This window comes from Acomys minous (genome assembly GCF_964271855.1).
Source record: "Acomys minous genome assembly, chromosome: 11".
NCBI classification, from domain to species: Eukaryota; Metazoa; Chordata; class Mammalia; order Rodentia; family Muridae; genus Acomys; species Acomys minous.
In genome coordinates this window covers 104,288,680-104,307,507 of record NC_140492.1, presented here as the reverse complement: position 1 = coordinate 104,307,507, position 18,828 = coordinate 104,288,680, and the positions used below count along the sequence as shown (strand labels likewise).

General features: G+C 39.2%; 1 long non-coding RNA gene across 1 annotated transcript in view; it reads right to left on the bottom strand.

Moving 5' to 3' along the window:
- LOC311608954 overlaps window positions 1–18,531 on the bottom strand; it is a 100,094-nt gene extending 81,563 nt beyond the window's left edge. Inside the window, exon 1 of the long non-coding RNA XR_014783199.1 lies at window positions 18,462–18,531. This is a non-coding gene — a long non-coding RNA (uncharacterized lncRNA). The remainder of the gene's footprint in view (window positions 1–18,461) is intronic.
- Window positions 18,532–18,828: the final 297 nt, after the last annotated feature.

Genomic DNA, 18,828 nt, shown 5'->3' with positions numbered 1-18,828 from the left:
TATTAGCAATAAGGACATTGTGAATGTGGGCATTCTAAGTCTTGTAAGTAATCTTCCACTTATCTTGAATGAATTCTCAGAAGTGTAATTGCTGAGGCATAGACTAAGAGGCAGCCTTGCTTTATCAGAGGGTCAAATGTGCCAAGTTATTTAGTTTCATGGACATCTAAAATCACTCTAGATCTGTTTCTCTGGCCATCAGGATAGTTACTCTAGTATAGTTTCAGAGATTTTACTGTGAATCACAGGCCCTTGGGGGTCTAATTTATGAGACTATTTACCATGTTTTTCTTCTTTAATATTTTACTAGATATGAAATTCTGAATTCAAAGCTCTTTTTTCAACATATTTAAATTGCTTTCTATCACTGTTGAGAAATGCAATAGTGATTTAAACTTACTTTTTATAGGTAGTCTACACTTCTGTTTAGGAAACGGATTTTTATGTGTTTTTGTTTGTTTGTTTGTTTGTTTGTTTGTTTAAAACAGGGTTTCTTCCTGTAGCCCTGGCTGTCCTGAAACTTGCTCTGTAGACCCAGCTGGCCTCAAACTCACAGAGCTCCACCTGTCTCTGCCTCCTGCGTTCTGGAATTAAAGGTATACACCACTGCCACCTGGCCTTTATGTGTTCTTAACTCTTAATATTTCAGTAAATAGAACATTTGGCTGTGACTTTTTTCCTTGTGTCTCCTATTAGGCTCACCAAGATCTTTAAAACTGCCAACCATTCTCTCAGAATTTCCTCTATATGTTCATCGCTTAATACCTCCAGATGCTTCTCAGGGAGCTTCTCAGTTATACGCAGTCTCTGCCTTTTCTATTACATCCTTCATTATTATTCTGACCATACTATACGGCATCTCCCATGCTTCCTATTGGCTCGTTCTTAAATTTCTGACTTTTGCTTTCCTTGGGTAAACACCGAGCTTTCCCAAAACAATTCTGTTTCTCCAATGAATTTGTAGTTGGGATTCAAAATGGGCAAGCTTTTCTACCTCCCAGATCTAGAAAATGAACGTTATGCAACACATGCTTGAGAATCTCAAGAATATACTCTGAAGAGAGCCAATCCCCTGGAAAACACCAAAGCAGCCTTGCTCATCAGGGGCATTTAAAGCTTGTTTTGCTGTTGGCCAGTTGGTTGGTTGGGTTGGTCAGTCGGTTACTCATTCAGTTGATAGTTTCATTCCCTATGTGCCAATTTCCTTGTGCATACTGGAACCGTTGATTAATAATAACTAACCAATGGATGAATCAAAAGCCAGTCTTCCCCCATGTGTTCTGCCAATCAGGTCTTAGATAAGGACCGCACCCCAGAGATCTTACCCCGTGCCTCACTCTGAATTTGACCACCACTCCACCATTACCAAACCAATCTGCTTTAGATGCTAGATCCCTATAAGAATACTTTTCTACGAATTCTTCTTTCTGCATTATAACCCTTGCCCTTTGGGGTGTGAAAGGAAGGCTGAACAAAAAAAAAGTGTCTGGATCCAGCCAATGACCTTGTTAGTCCTTATTTGCTATTTGCCCCAGTCAAGGTCTCCACTTTCTCCCTTTTGCCACTGCTATGGTCCCTGTAACACTGTTTGTTCTGCTAATTTCGTGCAGAAGTCACAGTACCCAAAGCTTTCCCAAGGGAACTATTACTCACCAACTTATTCGTAGTAAATATATTTTAAAAAGGAAATCTTAGCAAGCTCTTTCAACCTGGTAACGCATGGCTGAAAACCTTCAGAGGCACAAAGCTGCGGAGATGCCCGTTGTAGCTGTGTGGCCACTGATTTCTTGGATAAGATGTCATTTCTAGAGTCACATTTTCCCCTATGCCCTCATATATAGCACATTAACTCAGAAGGCATAAATACTTTGTCACAGCGCTGACAAGGAAGGCCTTGATACGAAGTATCCAAAGTGTTCTGAAATATCCAAGTTTGTCTGACCAGTTGAGCATTCCAGCCTCACTATTTCTTATGATACAGTGAGGGCTGGGATACTTACACTCTCTGGGATTTAATTTCTTCATCAATGAAATGAAAATATGCTTTTATAATCCCAGCAGTTTACAACGTAATTCCTCTTTCTCAAAAAACTAAAAATTAACTTACCACAGGATCGTGCTATGCTACTCCAGGAATAATACCTGAAGGAATCTAAGACAGCACATGAGAGAGATACCAGGTCCTTGCTTATTTCAGCATGATTCATAGTAGCCAAGATGTGTAATCAGCTTAATGTCCATCAACGGAAAAATGGTTTTAAATATATGGTATGTATTAACAATATTACTATGCAGCCATGAAGAAGATTGTGCCCTGTACAGGAAATGGAGCAAACACCAGTTAACCATGTTTGCTGAAATAAGCCAAACTTGTTGTGATTAACAAATATCACATTTTCTCTTATATTCTAAATATAGATTTAAATGCCTATATGTGTGCATGTGCCACACACATGAAAGAAGAACAATTGCTATATGAAGAATACAAGTCAGATGTAGACAGGAAGTGGGAAATAGGATAATGGGAATAAACAAAGACAAATATCACATCTTTTCTCTCATATGCAGAAAATATTTAAATGAAATCTTATTTGAATAAATACAATATTTATAACATGCAGAAGAGCGTACTATTTGGGGTTATATAAGATTATCAGGAGGCAGGGCAAAGTATAATTGGATAATACGAGTAGAGTACAATAATACACACATCTGATGATAATATATACTACAACTAAACCCATTATTCTTTATGCTAATAAAAATTTAATAACAAAGATTCATTTCTATGTAAGTTTTGCATTGGCACCTTACTCTTAATTTCTTTTATTTTCCATATCCCCAAGCCATGCTACCTGACCTAGTTAGCTTTGCTTGTCAAATTGACACAGGCTGATTTCATCTCTGAGGAAGGCCTTTACTTATAAATAACTTAAACCAGATCGACCTGTGAGGGTATCTGTGGGGGATGGTCTTAGCTATTAATTGAATCAGGAGGGCGCATATGCTGATGTGGGTAGCACCATTCCCTAGGCAAGTTGTCCTGGACTGTATCTGAAAACTATCTGAGCATGAGTAGCAAGTGAGCCAGAAAATGTGCAAGCAGGCAGCATCGCACCATGGCTTCTGATTCAAGTCCCTGCTTGAGTTCCTGTCTTGGGGCTTCTCTAAAGGATGGATTGTGATCTGGAAGTATAAACCAAAAGTAATCTTTTCCACCCCAAGTTGCTTTTGGTCAAGGTGTTATTTTCACAGAAACAGAATGAAATAGAACTCGGTCCTTCTACCCTGACTTCATTTTTTTTTTTTTTACAAGACCAGTGCTCTAACCCCTGAGCTATGGAGCCACCACCTCTGACTTCATTTTGTAATTTTCACAAACCTCACCTGCCTCTCCACACTCACCCAAGCATAAATATTTTCCTTATCCATAGATGGTTTAACCTGGAAACCAACCTCCTCTCCCTAATTATTGATCCCTCCCAGGCCAGATAAAATACAAAACATACAATTTTACTTGTAGAAAGATGTTCTTCTGCTTTTAAGCTTGGATTAAAAACATGGAAAGGTACAAGAACAAAACGGTCCTGAGATAAATTTTGGCAGCTGACCACAGGTCTCTGTGCCTTCAACCAGAAATTTCTAAATGATGAATGGCCTGTTGGGAAGTGCTTTTGCAGGGAGCAGTTTCCCAAGGACTAAATATCCCTACACCTCTGATCACAAGCTGATAAAGTTCATTTATATTGTCTGAAGCTTGGGGAACAGAAAAGATAAAGAGCCAGAGAGGAGACTGAATGCGTGCTATGAAGCAAGTGCAAGCAGCTCAGGATAGTGAGAGCACGAAGGCTAGGGGAATAGGGTAGGTGGTGGTGAAGGTGACTCTAGAGGGGCTAGTTCATGATAAACCTGCGTAGCCACTGCACACAACACCACTAAGAGACCCTAGGTGGGAGATGCCATGGTCATTCTTGCATTTGTGATGTAAGTGCGTGTGTGTGTGTGTGTGTGTGTGTGTGTGTGTGTGAGAGAGAGAGAGAGAGAGAGAGAGAGAGAGAGAGAGAGAGAGAGAGAGAGAGAGAGAGAGAGAAGGATGGGCTGTGGTTGTGCAGTGTAAGAGGTGAGACAGGGAGCACAGCTGAGTTGCTATGGCAGCTTGGACAGAGAGGATGGATGAGAAGAAGACAGTTTGAGACTAAGCAAAACATAGTTAGGAAAATGCTATATGCTTCTCAGGGAAAGAAAATGAGGGGGGAGAATAAATCAAGGAACTCACTGAATTTTCTGACTTTTAAGGGTAAAGGGAGAAGCAGTAGGAACGGAACCTCATGGGCAGTTGGGTTTGGGGCATTTTGAGTGAAAGGCTTCATTTAAGAGCAATTGGAAAGAATTGGTATTTGATATTATTTTTGATCTGACTAGTCTGGCCAACAGTGTTCTTTTTAGCAGTCTTCTCAAATTGGACATAAGCATACTTTGTAACCTTAGAACTTTGAGCACCCCCACAACTATAGGCAGATGACACCCCTTAGCATCACTTGTTCCACTTGCATTGTTCTAAGAGGTAGCATTTTACACTAATAGCTTGATACTATAATATCTTTCTATTTAAAAAAAAAAACTTCGATAGGCATCTTCACTCATAAAACTTGAGGCCAGAGCAATATATAAATGTATTCATTTTTTAAAGTCTTTCTCCTGTGTTCTTCTTTCTTTATTTATTTATTCACGTCACATCCTGATCGTGGCCCCCTGCCTTGTCTCCTCTCAGTCCCAGCATCCCTCTCTCTTCCCCATATTCCCACTCCCCTACTCTTCAGAAAAGAGAATCCCCACCACCATCAATCCACCTCAGCTCCTCAAGTCACATCACGACTGAGCACATCTTCTTCCCTCGGAGTCTGGCAAGGCAGGACAGGGGAAAGTGCCAAAAGCAGGCAACAGACTCCATGTCAGATATATCCCCTGCTCCCTTTACTATGGGACCCACATGAAAACCAATCTGCTAATCAGCTACAGCTGTGTAGAGGGCCTAGGTCTAGTCCACGTATTGTCCTTGGTTGGTCCTTCAGTTTCCAAAAGCCTCCTGGCCCCCGCTTAGTTAGTTCTATTGGTCTTCTTCTGGAGCTCTTATCACCTCCTGGTCCTTCTATCCTTCCCCTCACTCTTCCACAAGGCTCCCTGTGCTCTGTCCAGTGTTCGGCTGTGAGGCTCAGCATCTGTTTCGATCTGCTGCTGGGTGGAGCCTCTCAGAGGACAGCTATGCAAGGCTCCCATTTGCAAGCATAGTAGAATATCGTTAATGGTGTCAGGGGTTGGCTCTCTCTTACGGGGTGAGTCTCAGGTTGGGCCAGGCATTTGGTTGGCCATTCCCTCAACCTCTGCTCTATCTTTATGTAAGACAAATCAGAAGACTCTCACTTGGAAAATTCCATAGCAGATCAGGGAGGTGGCTCAGATGGTAAAATGCTTACCACAGAAGCCTAGGTATGACTTGATCCTCGGTATCCATGGATAAGGTTGGGTATTGTGACACATATTGTAATCCTAGTGCAGGGGAGGGCAGAGACAGGAGTATCCCTATGGCTCATCAATTAGCAAGTCAATGTGCCCCAGACTCCATTGAGAAATCTTGTCTTAACAGGTTGAGGTAGTAGAATGGTACCTAAAATTGTCCTCTGGCCTCCACATGCAGAGGTACAAATATGTACACAACATATATATATATATATATATATATATATATATATATATATATATATATGGATGTGGGTGTGTGAGCGTATGCATTATATATATATAATTTCTCTCAAATTTCCAGTGGCTTGTTTTTAACTTATTTTTGAGATCAGAATATAATTCTTCCTCAGGGCCTATGATGCATTTAGCCATAAATGCAGCCAGGAAGTAAATGGTTAGTACCATGATGTTTGTGGCATTTTTTTTTCCGATAACAAGATATTGCAAAATTCTCAGTTCTCAACCCTATATATCATACTCTTTCTCTCCCACTCAGGCTGAGCAATCTATGCAGCAGGGTGGGCAAAAAGGCTGTAAGAAGCAGAGGAAGTGGTTTAACTCCAGGAAACAATATTTTTTGACACAGCAAGGCAGATTCCCATATAAACTCACAGGGTTTGTGAGCATGCGCAAACCCAAGCTAGAACAAATCTCAGAAATGGGGAAGTGAGCTGAGTACAGTATCCTACCTGTACCTATGAGCTATCGGCAGTTGTTAACTTCTGGGAGATTAATAGGCCCTAAGCACTTAACCCCTGAAAAGGTGACCACTCTGTAATGGAAGACCATACATCCAGTATTTGGGAAGCACAAATTGGTCTTGAAGGACTTTTTCAAAAGGAAGATACAAGGTTAAATTGGTAGGAAAGGAAAGGAAAGGGGTGGGGTGGGTAGAGTTAGGGAGGGGGTGAGTATGACCAAAGAATGAAAATCTCAAATAATTCATTTTTTTAAAGTGCAAAGATACTGTTTTGAAAACCCTCTCATCACTGACCAGAGGTAATGATGTTGGTTTGAAAGCAGAACAGAATGAAGAAGAGCTGACAGCTACCTGTAATGCATCCCACCGGCAGATGTAGGGCAGTCTCTCGAGAAGAGAGGCTTGTCATTGCCATCTTCCCTGGGCAAATTTCTCTAACTGTAAGTGTTGGTTTTCTCACTTCTGAGAAGAAAGTAAAATATAGTATATCCTTCCTAGAGTATTTGTAAACACTAAATGAGACAGTATGTAGGAAGTGGTTTACATAGTACCTGTTGTCTGTACATAGTAAATGCTTAGTAGGTGACCGTAATTATCACTAACTTTGGAGCTTGACTGGATTATTTGTTGAATGCAGCTCTCTCATTTTAGATAACAAAAATTTAAGTTCCTAAAGGTATACTTTCTCTGCCATTTCATCAGACAAAAGATGGTGAATAAATATTATATCCGTTCTGTTACTAAACCTGTACATCTTGAGGAAAACAAAACTACAGTGCTAGTTCTATTTCTGTAAATGGGCAATGTAAGCTCAGACATGACCTAGAGATGCTGTTTGGCAAAGTAAAAGCCTTGATCAATTTAATAGCTTAGCGCTCTTTTTGCTAATGGCATGATGGGGCAAGCTTCAAATCATTTCTATGTCTTCTACATAAGATGTCACTTCTAATTTGATCAATTAGATCATATCCATATTCATTCAAAGGTAGAATCTCCCAAATGAGAGGAGATTGATAGGTTTCTGGCAGCATAAATTATTCACTGGCAGGAGCACAGATGAGGCTCAGTTCCTTTTTTTATCTTCTTGACAATAAAGTGTGCTAATCCAACCGCCCTAATAAACCTGATACCAATTATCTAAAATGGCCAAGAATAATCAACTACCAGAACCTGTGACTCTAATGAGACCATCCTTTCTCCTTAAAGACTCTGGGTCACGGCACTTTGCAATGGGAATCTGTGAAGTAGTTCAGGACCTAATATAAAGGTGGTGTACTCTGAGATTCTAGCTCCAGTGGACCAGGGTCTTACTTCAACTCCACAGAGGGGAACTGTGGGAACTCAGAAAGGGCAATAAAATCTTCAATCCTACCAGAAAACCTTCTGGCGTCTGTTCTCTTATCAGACATACAAAGATTTGAACTGATGGTGTCATTGCCTGAAATTCAAAGGCTATTTTGCTCCAGTTTGGAAGTGGAATGGAAAGATCCTAGAGACCATAGAGCAAGAATTCAGGCCGTGTATGCTAAGAGCCTGTTTCCTTCTTTGCAACTTCACTGAAGAGCCAAATTATTCCTTCTCTACTCTTGAGACTGCACTGGAACAACATAATAGCTGTTCTAAATTTATTGATCCACCAAAATTGCTGTACACAAGAGGAAACAACCAGCAAATATCATCACACAATAAATCAAGAGAAAGTATACACCTCTACTGTTGGCTATCTTCCTACCTCTGCCCTGGCAGGACTCCTCGTTGGCAGGGGAGAGTAAGGCGAGCTGATAACTCAGACTATCAGCTTCCTGGGAGCAGAGAACATCATGGGCAAGGCCAGAGACCACAGCTGAGCAGACAGGATACCTTATTCGTTTATTTGGACCTGAAGTCTCTCTACAGAGAGCTCAACAGCCAAGATCAAGGTCTCTTGTCTTCAATAATCAGGATGTGAAACCCAGTTCCCCTGCATACCATTGTATGGTCCTAAACAAATCACTTCTACAAGCCTCCTTTTCCTCATCTGATAAATGAAGAAAATAATAGCTGATGATTATCGTTTCTATTATGAACCAGCTACTGCTCTATAAGCTTTAAATATTAATATATTGGCCAAGATAATCCTCCAACAACACTGCTACTATTATGCCAGTTTTGCTGATGGGAAATCTCTTAGAAGTTAAGGAAAGATGTTCAACCTCACATGGCTAGGTCTACAAATAATATAACCAGGATTCAGATCTAAATGATAAGACCCACAATTCTTAGTTCTAACTATTTTGTCATGCTGCCTCTCTATAATGCTAATATAGATATACCACAGGGTTGTTGAATAATGAATAAATAATGTATGCACAAAAGTAATACTTTAAAAAAAATAGAGTCTACTCAAGGGTTTGTACCTGAAGTTGATCTCAACATTTTTAATTCAGCACTAATTTTTTAAAATAACACATAAGGCTTAAATTATTGGAAACTAAAATGATATTGGGATAAGAGTAAGAGGAGGCTGTGGTGAATGTGGTCCCAGTGTTTGAGTATAAGCATCCTTCATGTCTGCACCTACAAGTGGAACCAAGAGAGCTTCCCCACGCTCCTTTCCCAGGATAAGGTAGATTCAAGAAAGTTTCTGGCCTCAAAATGCTCAGTATATTCAAGAAAGGAAGATAATTATCTCCATGGGCCTCTTGGAAACACAGTTTTCCTCTTGATTTTCTCACTTAGCTTTCTCACATTCTTTCTTAATTTACTTTCTTTGTTTTGTTAGTTTTGTTTTGTTTTAGGTTTTTTGAGACAGGATTTCTCTGTGTAACATTCGTGGCTGTGCTGGACATGCTTTTGTAGACTAGACTGGCCTCGAACTCACAGAGTTCTGCCTGCCTCTGTCTCCTAAGTGCTAGGATTAAAGGTGTGCGCCACCACGTCTGGCTTCTTTGGACTCTGTCTCGTAGCAGACATTTTCTCTCTCTCACTACCCTATGGGGCTAAGATAAATCAAGCTAGCATTGCCCAGAAAACTGTTTGGTAGTGTTTAATCTTTGTTCTGATATTCAACTCCGGAACAGTGCTAAAAGAGGAGGCTTTAGGCTCTCTAAATCATCCAGTGCTGTTACCCAAAACTTGATGTCAAAAGATATATGGATATAAAGCTACATGGACCAGTAGGAGTAATATCATTTGAACGGCCATTCTATCAAAAGCAATATACACACAGGTGCAATTCTAAGCAAAATTCCAACACAATTCTTCACATATCTTGAGAGAACAACTCTCAATTTCACATAGAAAAACAAAACAAAACAAAACAAAACAAAAAAGCCCTCAGGATAGCTAAAACAATACTGAATAATAAAAGAACTGTGGGAGGTATCACTTTCCCCCAAATTCAATTGCACTACAGGGTTATAGTAATAAAAACAGTATAGTATTACCACAAAACATGTTAATTTGGGGAATTAGACATATCGATCAATGAATCAAGTTAAAGAGCCAAACATAAAGCTACAAATTCATGGGCACCTGGTATTTGATTTTAAAAAATCAGAAATACGCACTAAAAAATAGACACAATCTTCAACAAATGTTGCTTGTTCAACTGGATGGATGGATGTAGAATTTAAATAAACCAGTACTTATCACCCTGTATATAACTCAGCTCCAAATGGACAAAAAACCTCAACATAAAACCAGATACACTAAGCCTGATAGAAGAGAAAGTAGGGAATGGTCCTGAACTCATTGGGACTGGAAAAGACTTTCTACACAGAATACCATTAGCATAAGCACTAAGGTCAACAATTAATAAATAGGATCTAAAGAAACTGAAAAGTTTCTTCATGGCAAAGAACACCATACATAATTCAAACAAAGCAATAGCCTACAGAATGTTAAAAGATTTCTACCAACTACACATCTCATAAGGGGAATATATATATTCTATAAGTGAATATCAAGAAAACAAATAACCGAATTTAAAGAATAGGTGCCGATCTAAATTTGAGAATTCCCAGAAGATACTCAAATAGTTGAGAAACACTTAAAGAAATGTTCAACATCCTTAGCCATAAAGGTTATGAACATGAAATTTGATATTACAGCCATCAGAATAGCTAAGACCAACACAACAAGTGATGCCTTAGTCTGGCATGGGTGTAGAGCAAGGTGAACAAACATATATGGCTGCTAGTGAGAGTGCCAACTTGTACAGCCACTATGGAAATCAGTGTGGTGATTCCTCAGGAAAGTGGGAATCAATCTCCCTCAATATCCAGACATATCATTATTGAGCATATCCCCAAAGGATGCATCATCCTACCACAGAGACACTTGGTCAACCATGTTCATTTCTTCCTTATTCATAATAGCCAGAAATTGTAAACAACCTAGGTGTTCTTCAACAAATGAATACATTAAGAAAACGTGGTGCATTTACACAATGGAATTTACTCAGCTGTTAGAAAAGTGAAATAATGAAATTTGCAGGTAAATGGATGAAACTAGAAAAAAAAAAGCCATTCTGAGTGAGGTAACCCAGACCCAGAAAGACAGATGCGGTATGCGTTTGCTTACATGTGGTTATTAACTGTCAAATCAATGATAACAAAGCTCCAATACATAGTTCCACTGAGGTTAGGAATAGAGTAAGGGACTAGAGGCAAATGGCTAGATTTCCCTAGAGAAAAAGAAATAGAATAGATACTTATGGATGGACAACAAGGGTTGGGAGAACTAAAACAGGGGAATCAAGCCTAGAAGAAGGAGAAAGAGGGACTAGAGAAGGAATATGGGGAGAGACAGATACAATTATGGGCCATTGGAGTGCTAGTGTAGAAATCTAGTACAGTAGAAGTTCCCTAAGACATATACATATATGAAGGAGAACTAAATGAAATCACCAAATAACAGGGAACAGAGCCCCCCCAACCTGGACATCTCTTGTCACCAAGAGAAGCATCTAGTACCTGGATTGGGTTACACTCAATAAATTATCAGCCATTTTGAACATTAATGTCTAGTCCTTGTATCTGGGCAGTACAGGTTTGCTCTTTTTGTTTCTATAATTGTGCTGAGACCTTTGAAAATGGACAGATATTCTTCTGAGGCTACGGCTGTAGTATACAAATTTCCATGCACATGTAGGAGTATTTGTAAATGATGTAACAAAATATATAAATTGAAGAGTGCCTTTAAAATCACACATACACTTAAGGTACCAAAATTTTTTGTTTAATTAGGAATGTCCTCAAGACTTGAGTGTTTGACGGTAACTCATTGTGTCTTGCATAAGCCATGGGACCTAAAGAAGTCCTTTTTATTCTTTTTTACCTTTTACTTTTTAAATACTAGTCAGGAGAAAATAATTGCAGATATCACCTTAGAAATAAAGAATAGGTTATTTTTATTACCAAAAAGTTGTGCACATGTAATTCTTTATCGACTTAGAAAATGGGCTTTTCCAAACGTGAAGGAGACCAAAACAAAAATCAGTATTTGTGTTTCATTAATCAAGATATAACATGCAATTAAAGGAAGATATTTTCCGTTGAAAAAAAGAAAAAGAAAAAGAAAACATCCACTCAACCAGGCTGCTGCCAAGGATATACATTGCTCTCCACAAACTGACAACAAGGCCATATTGCTGAGGACAATATCTACAGGACTGATTGAATATGGAGAAGGTGAACTGGTGCCTATCTAGAGCCTTCATCCTGGCCAGCTAGTATTCCTGGTACCAGAAGGCACTCTGCATGCTACCAAAGGAGAAGTGTAAACACCAGCTCACTTACAAACCCTTCGATCGACAATGGTGTAGTGCCTGCAAGATATGCTGGTGCAATAGTGGTACAAGCTTGTGGGAGTGCCCAATCTGATTTGACTTAAGGCAAGATGGGCCCATATCCATCACTGCTTGAGTGACCAAGAACCTGAACAAGACAGCCAGGGACCGAGGGTAAGATCAAATACTAATGTTCTATTAAAGTAATGTAGCAATAAAATGATTCCTAATGATATTCTGCTATCTCCATAGATGTTGGCCTTGCTCAGCCAACATCAGAGAAGCTTCCTCCTACAATGGATGGGACCAAGCACAGAGACCCTCAGACAGATAATATGCAGGGAATGAGAGACTTCAGAAGACCCATCCCTAAAGGGGATGTCTCCATCAAACCCCTCCCCTCAAAGCATGTTGTGGAAGAAGGGGCAGGAGCCAGAGGACATGGAGGACCCCAGGGAAACAAGACCTTTTAAACAAAGCAGGACTGATGCACATATGAACTCACAGAGGCTGAGGCAGCATACACTGAACCAACATAGCTCTGCATTAGATGGGTTCCCAGAGACGAAAGGAAAAGTGGACACATGCTCCTATCCCTAACCCAGAATCTGTCTCCAATCAATAACGACTTCCAAATGAAATGTGATTTTTCTCCAAGGTAATCTCATTGAGGAAACAAAGTACTCTTCAGGTAGGCTTTGCACCCAACAATAGATGACCACAGATAAATGAAATCAATGACGTCTTTAAAGGTTCCTTGACTCATAATGTCTTATAAGCGCTTTTCCTTAAAAAAAAAACAAACAATTTTTAAATTTTATTTTAATTTTCTTCTCCTTTTACCTTACATGCTCAGAGTATATATATTATGGCTTCCAGGTTTATGTTCTTATGGGTTTCATGGGTGTGTGAAAGGGTGCATCTATATTTGTTTCTTGTGCCTTTTCTTGGGTTCTTCTCCTTTGGTTTGTTTGTTCTCTTCTATTCTGCCTTGTTTGTTTTGTTTTTATCTTATTTTATTATTATTCCCAAGATACCTGTTTGTTTACTAACTAGAGACAAAAAGGGGTAGATCTGGATGTGAAAGGAGGGAGGGAGGAACTTGCAAGAGTAGAAGGAGGGGAAGCCAAGATCAAGATATGTTGTGTAAAAAAGAATAATCTATTTTCAGTAGAAGAAAAAGAGAAGATCAGGCTAGCAAGGAGAACTAAATATTTCATCCCTGCATTGTATATTTAACGTCCTTAGGATAATGTATTAGAAATGAGTGTTGCTGACCAAGAATTCAGGATTTGACTCCAATGTCTATTCACATCCAAAAAATATTTAGGAGACAGCATCTGTCTAATTCTAAACAATCAGACCTTGATTTTTTGTACTAGACACATGTTAAGTCGATAATATGGTGGGAAAGAATCACATCATTCATTTGGAGCTTTCGTTTATTTAATAAAATTAAGAAAAATACTGATTGATATGCCAAAAATGTTGGACAAAAGACTGTAAGGCCGTAACACTAAACAAACCACAAGAGTGAAGGGATCTTGAGAGCAGGAGAAATAGGTTTCCCTAGGGAAAAACACAGCAATTGATCATCCAATACCAAGTGGTCAGCCCTGAAAAACATGGAAGTAACATTATATGGACTGAGCAGATTATGTCTAGGAATATATGCATAAACACACACACACACACACACACACACACACACACACACACACACACACACCAAAAATTAATGAAAATAAGCCATGAGCTTGAAAGAGAGTCATATAGACAGGATTAGTGGGAGAAAAAAAAGAAAAAAATAATTATATTATAATCTAAAAAAAAATTAGATATGAATCAAACTTTCAATTCAGTAACTATTTGTTATTTTCTGCTTCTGACTCAGACTTTGAGTTTAGCTGGTCTGGCTAATTTGAGACGTTAATTTGTAACTAACCTGCTCTAGGTACACTATAGACATGGGAGGGAAGTAAATATGCACAGATGGCACACACCTATCTTACCTTTGCCTTCACAGTCTAGAAAAAGGCAACAACCTAAGAAAAATCTGTTGACCTGCTTTGCCATCCTGAAGTTTCCAAGATTTAGGCTTTTTTATAGCCTAAGAGAGGTTGGTTTGATGTTCTATGCTTTTTTGTTTTTTTTCTTCCTTTTAGTTTTCTTTTTGCCAAAATATAGGACCCACTTCACTTTTCGACTCTGTGTTCACACAATCTCTTTTGTAATTGTGTACTTAGACAAAAATGAAATCGTCTAGTCAATTAATGTCCACACTTGTAGAGATCCCGTCAACTCCCCATCTGTTCTATGAGGAACCTCCACGTCTTCTATGAGTCTCCCACGCTCTGAGGTATAATAAAAAAATAAATTCAAACAAGAAAAGCATAGGCAGGAACCACCAAAATTGCTAAGTGTGGTTTTGTTAGTTTGTTTTCTGTATGCATGTTTAAACATTCTTATTTCCTAATCCCAGACTCCACCTTTAACCTTTTACCAGGCTATGTACTAGATGTAAAAGTCTTGTCTCTGGATTAGAACTTTGACTTGAATGGTGAATCATAATGAAACTCTCCCATTCATAAGCAAACCATAAGTAAATTTATGTAAGCTTTTATTATCATGCAAGCTACCATATAAGCGCTGCCCTGCATGTCATGTGACTTCCCTGATGAATGGGTCTGACTTTCACTCCTTATTATTTTCATGGTCCACTCAACCATGGTAAATACGGACAGGGATAAAAAGTGTCATTATTTTGTTTTCTTGGTCATGTTTAATAACCCAGAGTAGAGCACATGCTTATGATAACAAATAATAAGTGTGGTCCACTGAGAGAAAATAAAGGGAAAAAAAGTTCAGTTAATCTATGTTCTATGAATGTAAAACAGAGATAAACCTTGGGTATATGCACAGATTTTTTTTATTAAAATTGGGGGAAAGAAATTGTCTTTTTCTCTTGTGTATGTACATTTTTGGAGTCATGTTAGAACTTAAAATATGAAAAAAATAGTGTTTGGCATACAGGTGTGAAATAAGTAAATGTTTAAATAAAGCATTCAGAGCTTCTAATGTGTCCAGGTCCACTGAACTTAGTCTATAGTTAGATAAGTCCTGAAATTTTCATACTATGACAATTTGGTGACTAGTCATCTAATTCTTCACAATTTACCTCATACCAAGAATCGAGCATTTAAACCCTCTAAATCTGATTGTTTAAAATTTGAGTCCTAATCAGGAACTCTACACAGCCCAGGTACCTTTACCTTCCAGCAATTCAAAATACTCTATTAAGATTAATGAAGCACCATTAGATGTTGAGCAACTGTTCTGAATGATAAAACTAACACATTATTCCTCATCCATAAGATTTTCTTTCCGAAATCATAATTCTCTCAATATGTCCAGTGGCCACTAATGGTTTCCTCAATTATGCCAGAATGTCAGACAGAAGAGTCTGCCTTTGATGGTCTGTGGCAAATCTCACAAGGCAGTTTGTATCAGCTAAGCAAGTGGGGAGCACTCGTACTGAGTATTAACAAACATTTCCCATGTAATAATGCAAAATAATCAGTAGTTTTCCTATTTTGTATCCTGGTCTACATTTCTATTTGTAGCTTTGCCTTGTTTTACTTGTAGAGGCATTAATAAAACAGATTCTATAACAGGAGCAAAAACTACTGTTATGAAGTAGCCATGAAATAGTTTTGTGGCTGGGCGTCACCACAACATGAGGAACTATATTAAAGGCCCACTCAAAGTGACGTACTTCCCCCAACAGGGCTCTTTCTACCTCCTAAAGCTCTACAGTGCTCCATAATATCACCATTGGCTATAAACCAAGCATTCAAAAACATGAGCATCCTGGGGACATTCCACATTCAGACCACACCAATCAAGGTTAAGCATTGTACCATCCTTCACGTTCGAAAGACAAGACTGTTTGACATATTCATATGGAATGAACAAAGCTCTATGATCCCACCTGTGCTCATTAAGTCAGGATTGATTTATAAATTAAGAAAAAAAAACAATGTCATCTCCTAGAGTGACAGCCTTCACTATTCTTTCTTCACTATCTTTCTCAGCAATTTGGTGTCAATCACAGCTCAGAAAACTCTATGCCCCCAAAAGTAGGTGTACGCCATATTTGTATACCCCTTACACATCAGTTGGTGTTCAGTAGTCTATCCAACATTTGTTTTGATTACGCTCAAACACAGCCTGATGCAGTTTTCCTCCAGGACCCAGCCTAAATCATAATTTGACATGTAAAAAAAATTCACCCTAAATGCACTGAGCAACAACTTCTTTTATGATTAGCCAGAGATAGAATGTCAATATAGTTGAATCCATCTTCGTAATCCATGTCCTTTTCTTTCTATTCCAGTTGGGTTAGTCAAGGCTCAAGAATTAACTCTCACTCTTGGAAACTGGACTCTATATGGCAGACTGCCAGGAATCAATCTGAAAAGAACTGTAAACTCAGAATAGTTCCAAGCAACAATATTCCCAACGCATCTACCCAGCCAGTCTTCGGGAAAATGCTTTGCCCTTTAGTACTAATGCTTCAGAGGGAAACAGAAGACACTTTCTGTTAAGTTAAACTGGCAGAGATAGTTTACAGAGACAAGGGTAAGGGATAAAGGAACCAGTGAGCATCTTAGAACAACTGGGTACTAATTGTGAGCACACTGCTTCTGTCTTAGCGTCTGAAACAGAAAAATGGTGCTAGAAGAATTATTTTATAAACTCATATGGAAAAGGCAAAGCTGAGAATCACTATGCAGAGCTCTCAGCACACTGGGACTTCGTTCTATCTTGGCTTGCAAGCTCTGGAGTACTCCTGCAGCCAGTGCTGGGCATAGGTGAATCGCTGTTGATAAATGTGTGGTTGTTCTTGGGCTCCTCCTTGGACTCGGATTAGACACCTTCACACTGTCAGTCAGAGCTTGTGTTGTATTTCTGAAAATACTTGCTGATTTAATAAACGCTTGCCCGGCAAATATTTCCAAAAAAACAAAGGTTTTGCTTTTTCCCCTAGGATGGAAGACCATTACACGGACGTAGCAGAGGCATGAGAATAACCAGCTGTGTGAGCCTCACCCCGTGCTTATGAGAAAGCAAAGGAGAAAAACAAACGTGGCCCAGCATCCTGCTCATTACGAGCTTCAGTCAACTCTTTTTATAATCAGCAAGAGAATCTTATTTAATTGTGAGGGAGCGGGGGAGGAATAAACACAAAGGCAAGAGAAACTTTGTGGAAGGATGTTATCCAAAAACTCTTCACCTACACATCACCATTTTCCCACCCCAGATGCAATTTGCACATATTCAACAAGGAAATTAAAAGCAATTTAAACTTAAGCTAAACAGCTGGTCTAGAACAAAAAGCTGCCCTTCATACATTTTTTTTTTTACTTAGATGTAAAGCTCTGCAATATGCTTCCTCAAACACTCCCACAGCCCAGCGCGCATTGTACGTGAAAATTACGTCTTACACTGGCAATAGTAGCCACAGCCTAGCATATATTCACCTTCCTCTGCTTCACACACGTAAAAGGGAGACTTAGGCCAACAATAATAATGCTGAGGCATCAACACTTTAAAAATCATTCCAGAATCTACAGCATTTCCCAGACTAAATGCTGGTCTTTAAGAACTGTTCCTCTTCCTGGTAGATTCCTTAAAAAATGGAGATAGCCTATACATCTGTGTATGAAGCTTCTTCCTTGGAAGGTCCTGATGGATGTGACTTCAGGGGACAAAGCAATAAGTATATGACGTATGGATTCCCAGGACACACAGAGATCATGTGATAGTACATCCTTTAGTTGTCGTCAAATGAATTAGGAACAGCCCAAAGTCTCACCTCATTAAAATCAGCATGTAGATTGGAGCCATTCGTTTAGAATCTTTGTTCAGCCATGAACTGCCAAGGGAGCTAGAAAAGTGGGTGACTATATGCAAACTGAACTTCCAGCCTTCCTGCTCCCGAGCAGGGAGGAGCTTCGGCCACCGTATCATTCACTCTTGGAAGTCTCACCAAGCCTTTGTGAGGTGCTCACCTCTCCCCATCTGTTCAAGCTCCTGTGCCATCTGTGGCTGGAGCCAAACAACAAGCTGTCTATGCTGATGAGCTCTCGGGCCTCTCCCGCTACAGCTTTTTCCTGTTATTCTCTAGGCTCCTGACCTTCAAAGATGCCACATCTGACCTCAGCTCCTAGTTCCCAAGAGATTTCCACCTCTTTCTCTTTCTCACTCCAGAGACACAAGATCCACATTATATAATTTTCCTCCTTTCCACACGATAAACCCAGATTTGGTCCTTGTTTCTTCTTTTGAGAAAATTAGGCCTTTTTGTCTTAAAAACAAAACAGAAACTTGCACAAAAGCCTTTTCAGTGGCTTTTTTTTTCTTCAGGAATACCACACCAGTCTTGCAATGTCACTAAATTAGATTTACCTTTTGTTGAAAAGGAAAGCTCAGTTTCCTAGACTCCATTCTGAGAGCTAAAAGACTCCTGTCCTTACTCCTGTGGAAGATAGAAGAGAAAATAGAAAACAAACTCATTTTTTGGATGGGAACCTGCCACACTAAGTTAATAATAAATCTACTTGCTCACCTATTAATTCAAGAAAAATGTATGATGTCCAACCGTCTTGAGTAATAGAAAATGCAGTGATGTGGAATAGTGAGGGAACGAAAAGATGTTGGCTAAGGAAGCTAGAAAGAAGCAGAAGAAAATCCACAGCTCTTCTGTGAGTTCAGACTACATATAGCTGAAAACAGCTGAAGCCAGATCTCTTTTGTGTGGATAGGAAAAAATCTG